The following is a 13,811-nucleotide window of genomic DNA, read 5'->3' on the forward strand; positions in this document are numbered from 1 at the left end:
CGAGCACCCTGCAGAGGGTATAGAACTGGTCCAGTGTTCCATGGCCAGGACAAAACTTTTCTTTCCTGTGTAGTTAAATCAATGAGGCTGTAAATTGCAAACACAGTAATCTGTTGCGTCCATTGCAATTTCACTCCCTTATTCAAAATTTGTGTAACCGGATTGTTTTTATTGTCTCTATACATTTCATTTCTCTTGTGTCCCTCAGTCTGTTTATTTTGCAGCAGGTATAATGATCGCGGCAGGTGGGTGGCACACCCCTTACCGGCACCTATGGTGCAGCCGCGTCCTTGGCCGCTAATTCGGACCTGTTCATATGCACAAATTCATTCAAAGGCACAACATTAATTCTCATTTATATGGGGATGACACCCTGTTATATATGTACCATTGAAACCTGGTTCTTCAGATGTTTCCCATATTCTCTCATGCCTAAGAGATATAAAAACATGGATGTCCAACAACTTTCTCCAGCTAAATGAATCAAAAACAGAGGTTATCCTTTTCCCCCCATCTCGCTCCAGCACCTGCATTCCTGACAGTCTCCCCTCTACCCTTGGTTTCGAGAAAGAAGCACGCAATCTTGGTGTCTTGTTTGACTCAGAGCTATCTTTTGACTCACAGGTAACCAAGGTAATGCAATCCTGTTTTGGGCAGCTGAGACAGAATTGTTTACAGAAAGCGTTTACCCTGTGAGCCTGAACACTGCCTGAGATCCGCCGGCACAGCTTTGCTTACGGCCCCGAGGTCCCGTCTCTTCACAAAAGGTGACCGGGCCTTCACTGTCCGCGCTCCACAGCTGTGGAACTGGCAATCTCAGGCAGGGAAGCTCAGTGGCTTCTTTAAAAATATCTTCTAAAGACTCACTTTTATCAATTGGCCTTCTCTTAATTTTGTTTTATTATCGTTGCATGATTACTTTGTTGAGGATGTGTGATTTAGAATTTCTAATTTTTAAGTCCAATTTTATTTCTCTTGGCGGTCTTATTATGATGTTGTCAGGCAATTGTATTTGTTATGTTTTGTTTCTGTTGTACAGTACCTTGTAACTCGTTTTTGAAAGGTGCTATATAAATAAAGTTATTATTATCATTATTATTATATACCCCGCTGGTTGTTTAGTAGCTCTCTCTCCTCTGCCAAAGTGAGTGCTGGCCGGCTGGCAGCTCCGCCAAGCCGTAGTATCCCGGTATGGTATGTGCTGTGTGTGCGTTCTGCAGGTATGTAGCACAGTCTCATGACGTGAAGCGGTTATAAGGTGCTGGGCTGACAGTCCTTTGTTGTAGGTTGTCGTGTTGGGCCAAGATGGTGTGTGTTTGTGTGTCCCCATCCGGTTAGCTGCCGCTGCCGCCGTAGCTGCTAGCAGCTACAAGTACGGATGTGTGCAGGACACAGGTAACCAGTGCGTCAAGCTTAATGCTATTGTGTCTGCTAGTGTTTAGGTATTGTCACACAGCTGACTTTGTTTCTTTTTTAAGATTGCCTGGCATTAGGCTGCTGTTTGCCCTGCCTTTGCCCTAACCTCTTTTCTTTCTTTGATTCTGCCTTGCCTTGCCTAGTTTATGGGAAGCCTAGTAGCTTACAGTAAATAGCCGCTCTGCTTTCATCATTTAGACGCTCTTTTAAAGTGTACTGGAGTTCAAGCGTCGTCCGCCCCAATCAGACCGTGAGTCGTTAGTGGGGGTGGGGGGTTATTGCAGCAGTTATAGTGGGATCCTGCCAAATTTATACATGTTGCATGGTTTCTTTAGTTTTTCTTTCGTTTTGAGTTTGCAGTTGATTTGTATATAAATATTTTGTTTGGTTTCTTTTTGGATTATTTGAATGCAGTGACCTCTGCCAGAGCAAGCTGTTGCAGTCTGCCTCCTCTTCATAACTTAACCACTGTGTGTTATGGTGCAGTGGAACATCATATGTGTTGGAAATAAAAATAACTATTTAAATGTTTATTTTAAAGAAACATAACTTGAACGAAATTGTTTTATTGTGAGTAATAAATAAAGTTTGTTAAATTACCTTACATCATGCCTGTATTCACTTGTGTACTGAACTGTGTATGGGTTGTTTTTGGGAAATCCTATTAATTAAAATTAAAGGAATATACTCTTTAGGTGCAAGTCCTAAGGTGGCGTTGTTGGTGTTACATAGATTCTCTAGATCTGCCACTCGTAGTTCAACTGGTAATGCCACATTTAGTTAAGTGATTTTTTTTCTAAGCAGGGTTGTATGAGGTCCTTATACATAACAGTCAATGTATCAAACACAGTATACCGTGGTCAGCAGCAACATGTATTTCAGCCACCTACAAAAAGACAAACCTAATAAAATCAAGGTCAGTTTAAATGTACACTATATTAAGAATATGTGTACCATTTTAGCTTGCTGTCAGGCGGACTTTTCCAACAGGAAAACAAAGTTATACTGCTTGTTGTTCTCACTCTCCAGCAAATCAGAGTCCATTGACAAAAACAGCAAGTTTACCTTGCAACACACGTGAGTTGCTGGTCTACGTGCTGCAAGGTAAAATTGCTGGTGGGCTGGAGACAGTGAATTAACAAGAAGTATAACTTCAGTGTCTTGACAGAACGGGCTGTCTTGACGGCAAGGTAAAGCAATGAAAATATTCTTTCTATTGCTTACACTTAAACTGACATTGATTTTATTATGTTTGCCTCTTTTAGGTGGCTTAAATACGTTGAGCTGCTGGCCTAAATCGTGTGCTGGTAGCCTGCCTGCTTTCTGTACTGAGAGTGCGTTCACCGCCATCTTCTGTGCATAATCCCTCATACAACCCCACTTCAACACACACCTACACAACAGTTTTCCATCTCACAATTCCTGGACAGTCGTGTCGGGCATTATAGCATGAGTCATCCACAGCAGAAAGCTATCACCAATGTAATACTGTCCAACTTGATTATTGATTGCAACTTGCCCCTGTCTATTGTGGAAAACAAGAGTTTTCGGCACTTTCTGATATTACCTGACAACAAGTACAGCCCATTGTGTCACAGAACACTGACATCAAGAACAGAGAACCTCGCTGAAGAGAGATGTTCAAAATTAATAACTCTATTGAGCAACACTGACCATGTTTCCGTCAATGCGGATGTAGCCCAGGCTTCATAAGCTGTGGAAAAATTAAAAGAAAAAGGAGTAAAAGTCTATTATTTAGTCTGAATGAGTGTGAAAGAGATAGCTGGCATCTATAGGGTTAACTGCTGAGCAGAGAGAGCATTGCGTCAAGACGTCATGGGCCAACTGCGTTGCAGTTGCACACAGCACTCAGGGAGATACTTAGAATGGGAGGAAAGACCGCACCATCTGGCTGCGTGAGGAACGCTCTGCCTGAAAAATATCCAGACGTGGTTAAGACGGAGTGAAATAGTCAGAATTTACCGCGAGCTGACTCCACAGGGTCCTCGGTTGATGTTACCCGCTCGGCGGTGAGTTTATTGTGCATTTTGAGGTAAAGAGTCCAGTAAAAGTAGCGTTAGCTGCAGCGCTAAAATTAGCTGCTAACTGCTAGTTTGGTGCCTCGTGTGTTAGCTGCTGCGGTAACAGCCAATATGAATTTGTATTGAACTCAGCTAACAGAACTAACGAATGAACTAACTGCTAACATGGTGGGGTAATTCAAACAAAATGTTAAGCTATCGTGTGTGTGTTTGTGTGTGTGCATTGTGTGTGAAAGGAAAAAAAAGGGAGAAATTCATTTTATTTCATCATTTTATCCAAACAATTGATGCTAAAATGTTTGAGTTATTTGAGGATTTCATTTTGATTTACACTGGTAAAGTGAGACTTATAAGGAAAAGTGAAAATAAATATTTTTGTAAGTTTATTTAAATGTATATATAGGTCATATACATGTTATTTGTTTTAACTAAGAATGTATGGCCTGTAGTAATTAGTTTAACTGAAATGAATGAATGTGGCCTGTTCTATAGGTCAGGTTTTTTGAGAAGATGAGATTCGGTGACAATTGATGTCGAGAGAGAGGACATCAGAGACACCAGTAGTCGACGCTAAGAAAGAGAGAGGATACCAGCCCTGGATAGCCACCAGGCGGCTTTCCAGACACCGGCTGGTGAGACGAATCCATAGAACCAGATGGCGAGCCAGAGCAGAAGGATAAAGGACAACTGAATTTACCTTCTTTACCTGCGGTGTGGTAGGACAAGAGAGACTCACAAAGATTAAAGGGCCCCAACGAAATAAAAACACTGAGCTCATAATAAAAGGAAAAAAGACAATACAGACTAAACACCACAAAGGACACCATTTTTTGTTTTATTTAGTTTGGCGCGCATTTTATTATTTTTCATATTCAATTAGTAGTATTGTTGTCATACTGTTCTTGTTAATGACTGAGAATATATTTTTGAAAACTAAACTTGTGTGATTGGGGTCAATGTTGATGTTCCATCCTGGGCTCCATGAGCGGTTTTCCTAGAATCTTGATAACTGGCTCAAACTGTGAACTGAAACCTAACAGTACTTGTAACCTCATCAGGCAAAGAGGGGTTACACGGACATTTGGTCTGACCAAAATATGAGGGGTTTCCTCATGTCACTGTGCACTGGATAAAGAAAGAGGCAAAGAGGATACAGCTAAAGTCCAATCACTTAGCCTTTGAGTGCTTCAAAGGCGGCTCGCACGCAGCTAAAAGAATCTGTGACCAATTTGAGGCAATATGTGATGAATACAACATTAAAGCTAAACTGGACCACATTATTAGTGACAATGCTGCTAACATGCAAAAAGCATTCACTGTGTGCTTCCCCAGTGAATAAGAGGATGACGATTATGGAGATCATCTTGATGACCCTGAGCTCTGGTGTGCTTAACCCTGGAGGATCAGCAAACAGTAGATGTTGCCTTGGCAAAGAAAAAGCGCTTGCAGTGTTTTGCACACACTCTTCAGCTGGTGGTGGGAGACGGTTTGAAAACAACAAAAGTGGTATCTCCTTATCTTTCAAAGTTGTCAAACTCCGCTCACTGCTGCACATAAGCACAACATTCAAAGATGTGTTTGATGCTGAATTTGGGGAACAGAAAGTCATCCCTTATGCAGTCAACACAAGATGTAACTCAACACTGAGGCAAGTGAAGGCAGTTCTCCAGTGCAATCATCTACAGCTCTGTGCTGTTCTAGAAGAGGCTGGGCACAGGGAGTTGTCATTCACAGCACGAAAGTGGAATCTGTTGAAGGAGTTGGTGGACATCTTGAAGCCATTCGGAGAAGCAACTGATTTAACACAGAGGAAGAAGTTCACCACAACCAGTGTTGTTGTTCCATCCCTCTTGTCCCTCAACCGCTACCTTGAGAAGCTGAAGCCTCAAGTCTGTTTCCTGAGCAGCCTGGTCAGAAGTCTCCAGGCATCCCTGAACAAAAGATTTCTCCTTTGCCACCTTTTCAGATCCAGTCTACCTCAAAGCAGTTGCCTTGGATCCAGTCTTTTCACTGTTGTGGGTGGAGCCCCATGTGCTGGTCGATCGTGACGTCAAGGCAGAGGTGGCACAACAAGTTAAAGATAAATGTTACTGAGTCTAGTGTACATTTTTTCCCTCATGATCTGATCTAATTGACTGCAAAAACAATTAAGTATTACAGTCTAACACACTGCATCACCAACACAAATGGTCATGAGGTCTCTTTTGTTTCTGCTATTGTTTTTATATGTTTTGCCAGAATTGATCCTGCAAAATGCTGCAGAGACTGAGCAACTTATGCCTCTTATTGATGAAGAAGAGCAAGAGGACCTTAGAGAGGGAGAAGGGCTGTTTGCTGCATACTATAAGAGGCAGAAGAAGGATGTTGGGACTACTCCAGCACTACAACTAATTCACTACCTTGATATAGCCGAAGGACAGAACACCCTTCTGTTCTGGGAATTGAACATGAAGACTCTTCCTTCACTGTTCTGAGTGGCCAATAGAGTCACCATTCTGAGTGGCCATTAGTGACAGTGCCTGCGTCCAGTGCTCCAGTGGAGCGAGTTTTCAGCCATGGTTGTCAGGAGTTCAAAAGCTGAACAGAACTGAGACTGAACCCACAATGCAGATCTGGTGCAAAAGCAGTTCATTGTGACACAAAAGGGCACAACAAGAAAACAAACGCAGATCGACGAGGATCCAGGGTAAGAGAGCTGGTGGCTGGAGACGACAGAGCTGGGTGAGGCAGGGCTGAGGGCAGGGCTGGAGGATGGAAACACAAACAAGAAAGTCAATGCAAAGGGTGCCGGTCCTAGCTGGAGTCAAAAAATGTTCTCTTGTCAAAATCGCTAGATCAAGGGGCCGAGAGCGTTACCACGAGAGATGAAACAACGAACTGGCGAAGAGTGGAGGGAGAGACCGGCTTATAACTGCTGTAGGTGTGCAGAGCAGGGAACCAAGTTGATGAGCAGCAGGTGTGCAGAGGAGGGTGAATGCAGTAGGGACCAGAAGGCCCCGCCCAACCCTGGGGAAAAAGAAAAACATGTACAAACAGAGCAGCGGCGAACTGGATCCTGACAGTACCTCCCCCTCAACGGGAGCCTCCTGGTGACACCCCAGGCTTATCAGGGTGTTCCCGGTAGAAATCAGTGACCAGTGTATTGTCCAGAATAATGGAACGGGGAACCCAGGAGCGCTCCTCAGGACCATACCCCTCCCAATCCACCAGGAACTGCAACCCCCGGCCCATGTGCCTCACGTCAAGTAACTTTCGCACAGCATAGGCCGGATGATTGTCGATGAGTCGGGGGGGTGGAGGGGAGTCGGAAGGAGGGTTCAGGTTGCTAGAAGGGACTGGTTTCAACTGAGAGACATGGAATGTGGGGTGGATCTTCAAGGACTCAGGTAACTTAAGTTTGACAGCAGAAGGATTTATGACCTTGACAATGGGAAAAGGACCAATATACCTGGGGGATAACTTGCGGGATTCCGCTACTAGCGGAATGTTCTTGGTGGAGAGCCAGACCGACTGACCTGGCTGATAGGGAGGAGCTTGCTTCCTGTGCTGGTCAGCAAGCCGTCTCTGGTTCTCCAGGGTGCATTCGAGGGTGGTCTTAGTCTCTCTCCAGAACCTTTTGCAGCGGTCCATGAAGTCCTGTACTGAGGGGACTGAGATGTCTTGCTCATGAGAAGGGAACAGAGGTGGTTGATAGCCAAGAGAAACCTCAAATGGCGACCTACCAGTGGATGAGCTCGGGAGGCTGTTGTGGGCATACTCAATCCAAGGGAGTAGGGTACTCAAGGAATCTGGCTCTTTGCCTACCGTGCAGCGAAGCGAGGTCTCCTGAATCTGGTTGGCTCTTTCAGACTGCCCGTTGGTCTGAGGGTGGTAACCTAAGGACGGGCTGGCCATGGCTCCCAAGGCTTTACAGAAGGCCTTCCACACTTGAAAGATGAACTGAGGGCCCCTGTCAGAAACAATGTCAATGGGGATGCCATGAAGTCTGAAAACATGTTCGACTAGAAGTTCAGCTCTGGCAAATGCAAAGGGCAGTTTAGAGAGAGCAATAAAGTGAGCAGCCTTTGAAAATCTGTCGACTACAGTGAGTACCACTGTCTTACCTCTAGAGGGAGGCAAACCTGTAACGAAGTCCAGGGCAATGTGTGACCAAGGCCGTCCAGGGACTGGGAGTGGCCGCAGCGGGCCAGCGGGAGCTTGATTTGAAGCCTTGCTACGGGCGCATGTGGTGCAGGCAGCCAAAAACTCCCTGGCATCCGAGTCCATGTTAGGCCAACAAAAATGCCTCTTCAGGATGGCAAGAGTGCACCTAGTGCCCAGATGACAGGCAAACCGGGAGACATGGCCCCACTGCAGCACCTGGGAGCGAACAGAGCTGGGAACAAACAGGCGGTTGACTGGACCTGTGCCTGGGTCAGGTTGGATCACTTGAGCATCCAGCACCGTCTTCACTATGCCCCAGGTGAGCACTGCCACTACTCGTTCTGGAGGGAGGATGGTTTCAGTCTCAGACTCGGGGCTACTGGAAGTGAACTGGCGAGAGAGGACATCTGGCTTCACATTTTTAGACCCAGGACGGTAGGTGAGTGAGAAGTCAAATCGGCTGAAAAGGAGAGCCACCGTGCTTGGCGAGCGTTCAACCTCTTTGCAGTTTGTATGTAAGCGAGGTTCTTATGATCTGTCCAGAGGATGAAAGGCTTCTCTGCCCCCTCCAGCCAGTGCCTCCACTCCTCCAGAGCGAGCTTGACGGCTAGTAGCTCTCGGTTGCCGACGTCATAGTTCTGCTCAGCTGGAGACAAACGATGAAACAGAAAGGCACAAGGATGCAGGTGATTATCGGTACCAACATACTGTGACAGCACAGCCCAGACGCCAAAGTCAGAAGCATCGACCTCCACGATGAACTGTTTACTGGTGTCAGGTTGTATGAAAACTGGCGCAGAGGTGAACAATTTCTTAAGCTTTCGAAATGCCATGTCGGCCTCCTCTGTCCACCTAAACGTCACATTGACAGATGTGAGTTTGGTCAGAGGTGAGACCACCTTACTGTAGTCCCGAATGGAACGCTGGAAGAAGTTGGCAAAGCCCAAAAACCGCTGCAGTTCCTTCCTGGAGGCTGGAACCGGCCACTCCTCCACCGCCTGGACCTTGGCTGGATCAGGCATGAGCCGACCACTCTGAACAATGTAGCCAAGGAAGGAGACACACTGTAATAAGTCTTTCAGTGGTACTGTCCATTTTACTTTATTTTTTAAAAGTATATTTATTCCAATAAATCAATTTATTTTAATTTTTCTCGTTATCTATAAGTAAAAAGGAGCTGAATGTGGTGTGTTTTTTATAATCTTCAGTCCTTTATGCCCTCTCGGCATATTTACTGGTGCGCACTAGGAGTGTTGTGACGTCATGTCATGTACGTACCGTAACCCTTTCACAATAAAGCAGTACAGCATATCAGTCTACTGTAATACAGGAAGTTACAACACAGTCCTTATGAAAAGGATCTCTAGTGTCATAAATAATTGTGTTTTTTAACTTCCACAATTAATATCTCGTCGGCCATGGTGCCGAATCTCCGAGACCCTGACATAATATTCATTAATTAATTAATTAATAATCCCTCCCTAAGAGAGTCAGACACCCCTCCTTCTGTAACCTGACTCAAGCAAAAATACGTACAATCATTCTTCTTTTTTTGTTTGTTTTTGTTTGCACTTTTTGCACATTATTTAAACTGTATATATGTATATGTATATGTATATGTATATATATATATATATATATATATATATATATATATATATATATATATATATATATACACATATATATATATATACATATATATATATATATATATATATATATATATAGTGAGTGTGTAACAAAAATAATTTCCCCCTGGAAGTATTTCTGATTCTGATTCTGATTAATGTTGATGTGAAGTTGTGATTATCTATATGAACTCCATATTGTGTTTTATTTTGAAAGGGGGCGGAAGTGTATTACATTGATTCTGTGTCGGGTTTCCTGTCTGGTGCGATCTGCTCTGTTGAGTTTCACGCGATTTAGCAACGGCTCCGTTAAAGATAGAACTGCAACTGTACAATTAGCGCGATATAGCGCATTTACTGTTTATTAGTGGTGAAGCGCGACCTGTCCATGCGCCCATGTGTGTGTATGTACGTGTGCATGTGTGTGTGTACGTGCAGTGCGACACGAGAGAGTCGGCAGGTGGAGGGGCTGACTGGCAGAGATGAGAGATGGTGAAACACTGTTTATTTATTTATTTTTTTCCGTGAGAGACTGTGGCAGACCTAATGGGAAACACTGAGGTTGCTTTATGGTATTTTTGTAGGCCAACCCGGAAGTTGGCATCACCCTGGCTCCTTTTGACAGGAAGTCATTTGGGTTTTTACATGGTGTTTTGGATATTGCCTTAGAAAACAAGCTCTGTGTGTCACATAAATAATTCTTTCATGTCTTGTTCAGCAGGATAATCCTCACAAAAGAGTATATTAGGGTGTAAAAAACTGATCTTAAGGACTCTCATCAGGCTTATATCCAAGAAGTTAGAGATGAACCATGACTTTTTTTTCTATCTCTCCAATGACAGATGGGATGGCCCTGTAAATTGTGCAGCACTGTTGTACCAACCAAGAGTGACATTTTAAAGCATTACAGACTGCACCATGGGACCTTTGGACACAGCCATGCCTTGCCTTGCATTCATATAGGTTGCCCATGCTCTTTTAAATGCTGGAGTTCCCTCCGCTGTCATCTGTCAAGATACCATCCAGAAGTCAAATTCCTCAACTCACCTCGAGTAAGCCCTTCATTCACCTGCCCTCTGTGTAAAAAACCTGGATTTCCTAATGAAAAGGATTTTTTTGAACACATAGGTCATCATCTCAAGAATACTTGAGACTGTGAAATGTGTCTTTGAAGGTTGCGATCACCAAACTGATGTGTATGGGACTTTTGCAACGCACAAACACAGGAAGCATGCTCCACATACGTCACAAGATTTCAAACCAGGGGTTATCTCCGAGTTACCAGAGGAAGTACTTGATTTTGAAGACTCTGAAGAGGGTGGTGACCACAGTGGTGCTAATTATGAAGGTAGTAGCACTAATGCACACTACGAAGAGGAAGATGGAAGCAATGTCATAGAGTATATAGCGTCCCTCTTGTTGAAATTAGAGAGTGTTCATAATGTTTCAGTTCGGTGCATTGATGAATTGGTTGATGAACTTCACTTTATAGCAAGTTCTGCCCCCATTTCTTTAGTTAAAAGTGTTATTGTTTCACACTTTAAGAAAAATAACCAAACCATTGATGACACTTTTGTTACATCTTTGGTGGAAGAATTGTGCAAATCCAATCCCCTAAACATGCTGCCTACTCCTGGGGTTGATATATGCACTTAATCTTGAGTATCCATCCAAACTTTCCAAAACATTTGAGGTGTTTCAAAGACTTTTTGTGGGACTCGACACACTGTGCCCAAAACCAACCCCCAAATTCATGACTCTCAAAAACAAGCTTCTAGCCTAGGCAGTCGGCCATGACTGTCAGCTTGCACTTATAAACAGCTATTTTCTTGTGTCAAGATCATTATACATTGTACATTGAGTGGAATTCTTCAGAATGTTATAACGATTTGTCCTGTTCAGGTTTTATACAAAGCTGCAGGTCATCGTTTCTGGTGTGTAAATTGTTACGTTTTTTATGTTTTATACACACTAAATTGCCCCACTTTGAAGCTGTAACTGGTCAGAAGGTGGGATCTGAGTTGTTTAAGTTAAGATGCTTAAATATGATGTATACTGTAAAAAAATGTACTCTGAATGTTCTACTAAGCAGCACATAATAATCTGAGGTCATGCATTATTGTATGCACTAAATACAGATGTTCTTGACAGTTTATATGGTGCAGCTCATTGCCACTGTTTGGATATGGCTTGTGAAGATGTTTTTATATTATGTACATGGTAAACAAACAAAAAAAACTGCTGTGAAGGCGTGCAAATGTTTTATTAATAATATGGACACAGTAAAAAAAAATATATAATCTGCAGGTCCTTTTTTTATGTTTTATACACACTAAATTGCCCCACTGTGAAGCTCCAGCTGGTCAGAAGGAGGGATCTGTGAGTTGTTTAAGTTAAAATGTTTCAAAATATTCACACTAAGACACTACTGTGAAGGTGTTCTGCTTGTGAATTGTTATTTTAATTAAGTCTTGTGTGTTTAGTATCCTGACCTTTTTTACATTGATTTTACTTAATTCCTTGGCTTTTTCTGTAAACGCAACTTAATCTTTTTGCATACATCAAAATGCATATTATTAAGTTCTCCTCACCAAAACCAATTAGTTGACTAAACTAACAAAAAGTGGTTGGAAAATGTTGCCTTATTTTTATTGAGTTAGATCTAGGCAACAGTTTTTACAGTGCAGTGTTAGTGTGAAACTCACATTTCTCAGCTTTAGCATACAGTTTGTTTTCCAACAGGCATGAGAGGACTTGTCTGACGTGGGTCACATGTTCGTCAACAGAGCGGGAAAAAATCAGGATGTCGTCAAGGTAAACGAAAACAAATCTGTTGAGATAATCTCTCAGGATGTCATTAATCAGGTTTTGAAAAACTGCGGGAGCGTTGGTCAGCCCAAACGGCATAACTAAATACTCAAAATGGCCTAGTGGAATGTTGAATGCTGTTTGCCACTTGTCCCCTTCTTTGATGCGAACGAGATGATAGGCATTTCGAAGATCTAATTTAGTGAAGATCGTTACACCATGCAGGAGTTCGAAGGCAGAGTTGAGTAATGGAAGTGGGTACTCAAACCCCGAAAATCAATGCAGGGATGGAGAGTACTGTCCTTGTTGTTCACGAAGAAAAAAACAGCTCCTAAGGGTGAGGATGAGGGCCGAATTATGCCTGCTGCGAGGGACTCAGAGAGATATTTCTCCATGGCTACACGCTCTGGCTTGGAAAGGTTGTACAAACGGCTGGATGGGAAGGTGGCCCCAGGGAATGGAACAATCATAAGGTCCGTGTGGTGGAAGAGATAAGGCCTTAGCTTTACTGAAGACTTCTTTGAGGTCATGGTATTCACTGGATACAGCAGTCAAATCAGGAAACTCAGATTCTTTGGTCTCAGCCTGGGGATCAGTAACACTGGATGGTCAAGCAGAATGAAGGCAGAGTGAATGACAGTGAAGACTCCACCCCTTTATGGAGCCAGTGGACCAATCAATGTGTGAATTATGGAGCATTAGCCATGGGTGTCCTAAAACCAGAGGTGTACGTGGAGCTGAGATTACCTTTAGAGCGATCTGTTGGTGACGGTTGCCAGAGACTGTGAGGGTGACCAGGGAAGTTTGATGTGTGATCTGAGTGAACACATTTCCGTCCAAAGCCAAGGCAGGAATGGGTCTGTCCAACTCAATCAACTGGCACCCCAGTAGGGTGGCAGCCACCAAGTCAATGAGGTTATCCTCGGCACCTGAATCGATTAGAGCCTGTAGAGGTAGCACAGTCTGTCCACACGTAACAGAGGCGAGAACCAACAGACGAGACATGTTAGGGGATTTAAGTTTGAGTGCAGAGGGGCTCGTCAGGACCCCCTTTTGGTCGAGATGGGCAGTTGGCCACCAGGTGCCCCTGTCTGCCACAGTACAAGCACTCACCGGACCTCAGGCGGCGCTGGCGCTCCTCTGGCGACAGTTTAGCTCTGCCGAGTAGCAAGGGCTCATCTTCAGGTGGGGCTGGGACTGGTGGAGTGGGAGTGCCTGACTGGGCCGGCAAGGGGGACGATGACTCAAAAGTTAAAGAACAGAAGTCCTCATGGGAATTAGTTGCTTCTGCCCAGGCCAAAGCTCTGCCCCTCAGCAACCCCAGCACATAACGTATCTTGGAAGCATCAGAGGAAAAAGATGCAGGACGTTGAGCAAAAACTAATCCACACTGCAACAAAAATCCTTGACAAAGATCCAAATTGCCATCAAATGGCTCAGGGTCACTCACGTGAGAGTCCTTAGGTGAATCGGTGGCTGGAGATGCGTCAGGAGCCGAGCCAGGCTGGACGGATTGGGAGAAGGAAGCCAGGGAGGTAACCTGTCTGGAAACCTCCATTAAATTAGCAGTCAGGGCCTGATTACTCTCAAACAGGGTGTGGATCATCTGGTCATGCTGTCCGATTATTGTGCCCTGATTAATGAGCGCCTGATGCAGGGGCGAAAATCCCATTTCATAGTTGGGGGGGACAATAAACAGTAACATTTTAGAGAATAATTCCAGGGGGGGACAAGGAATAAAAGTTGTAGCCTGTCTTTTATACAGAATCTT

General features: G+C 44.0%; 1 long non-coding RNA gene across 1 annotated transcript; it reads left to right on the top strand.

The window, feature by feature from the left end:
- The first annotated feature begins 3,302 nt into the window (after positions 1-3,302).
- On the top strand, positions 3,303-4,267 carry LOC115569645 (uncharacterized). Its single transcript, XR_003981583.1, has 2 exons — positions 3,303-3,446; positions 3,951-4,267. It is a non-coding gene; the product is annotated as an uncharacterized LOC115569645 (long non-coding RNA).
- The last annotated feature ends 9,544 nt before the right edge of the window (positions 4,268-13,811 follow it).

The sequence above is a fragment of the Sparus aurata genome, chromosome 19 (genome assembly GCF_900880675.1).
Source record: "Sparus aurata chromosome 19, fSpaAur1.1, whole genome shotgun sequence".
Classification (NCBI taxonomy): domain Eukaryota; kingdom Metazoa; phylum Chordata; class Actinopteri; order Spariformes; family Sparidae; genus Sparus; species Sparus aurata.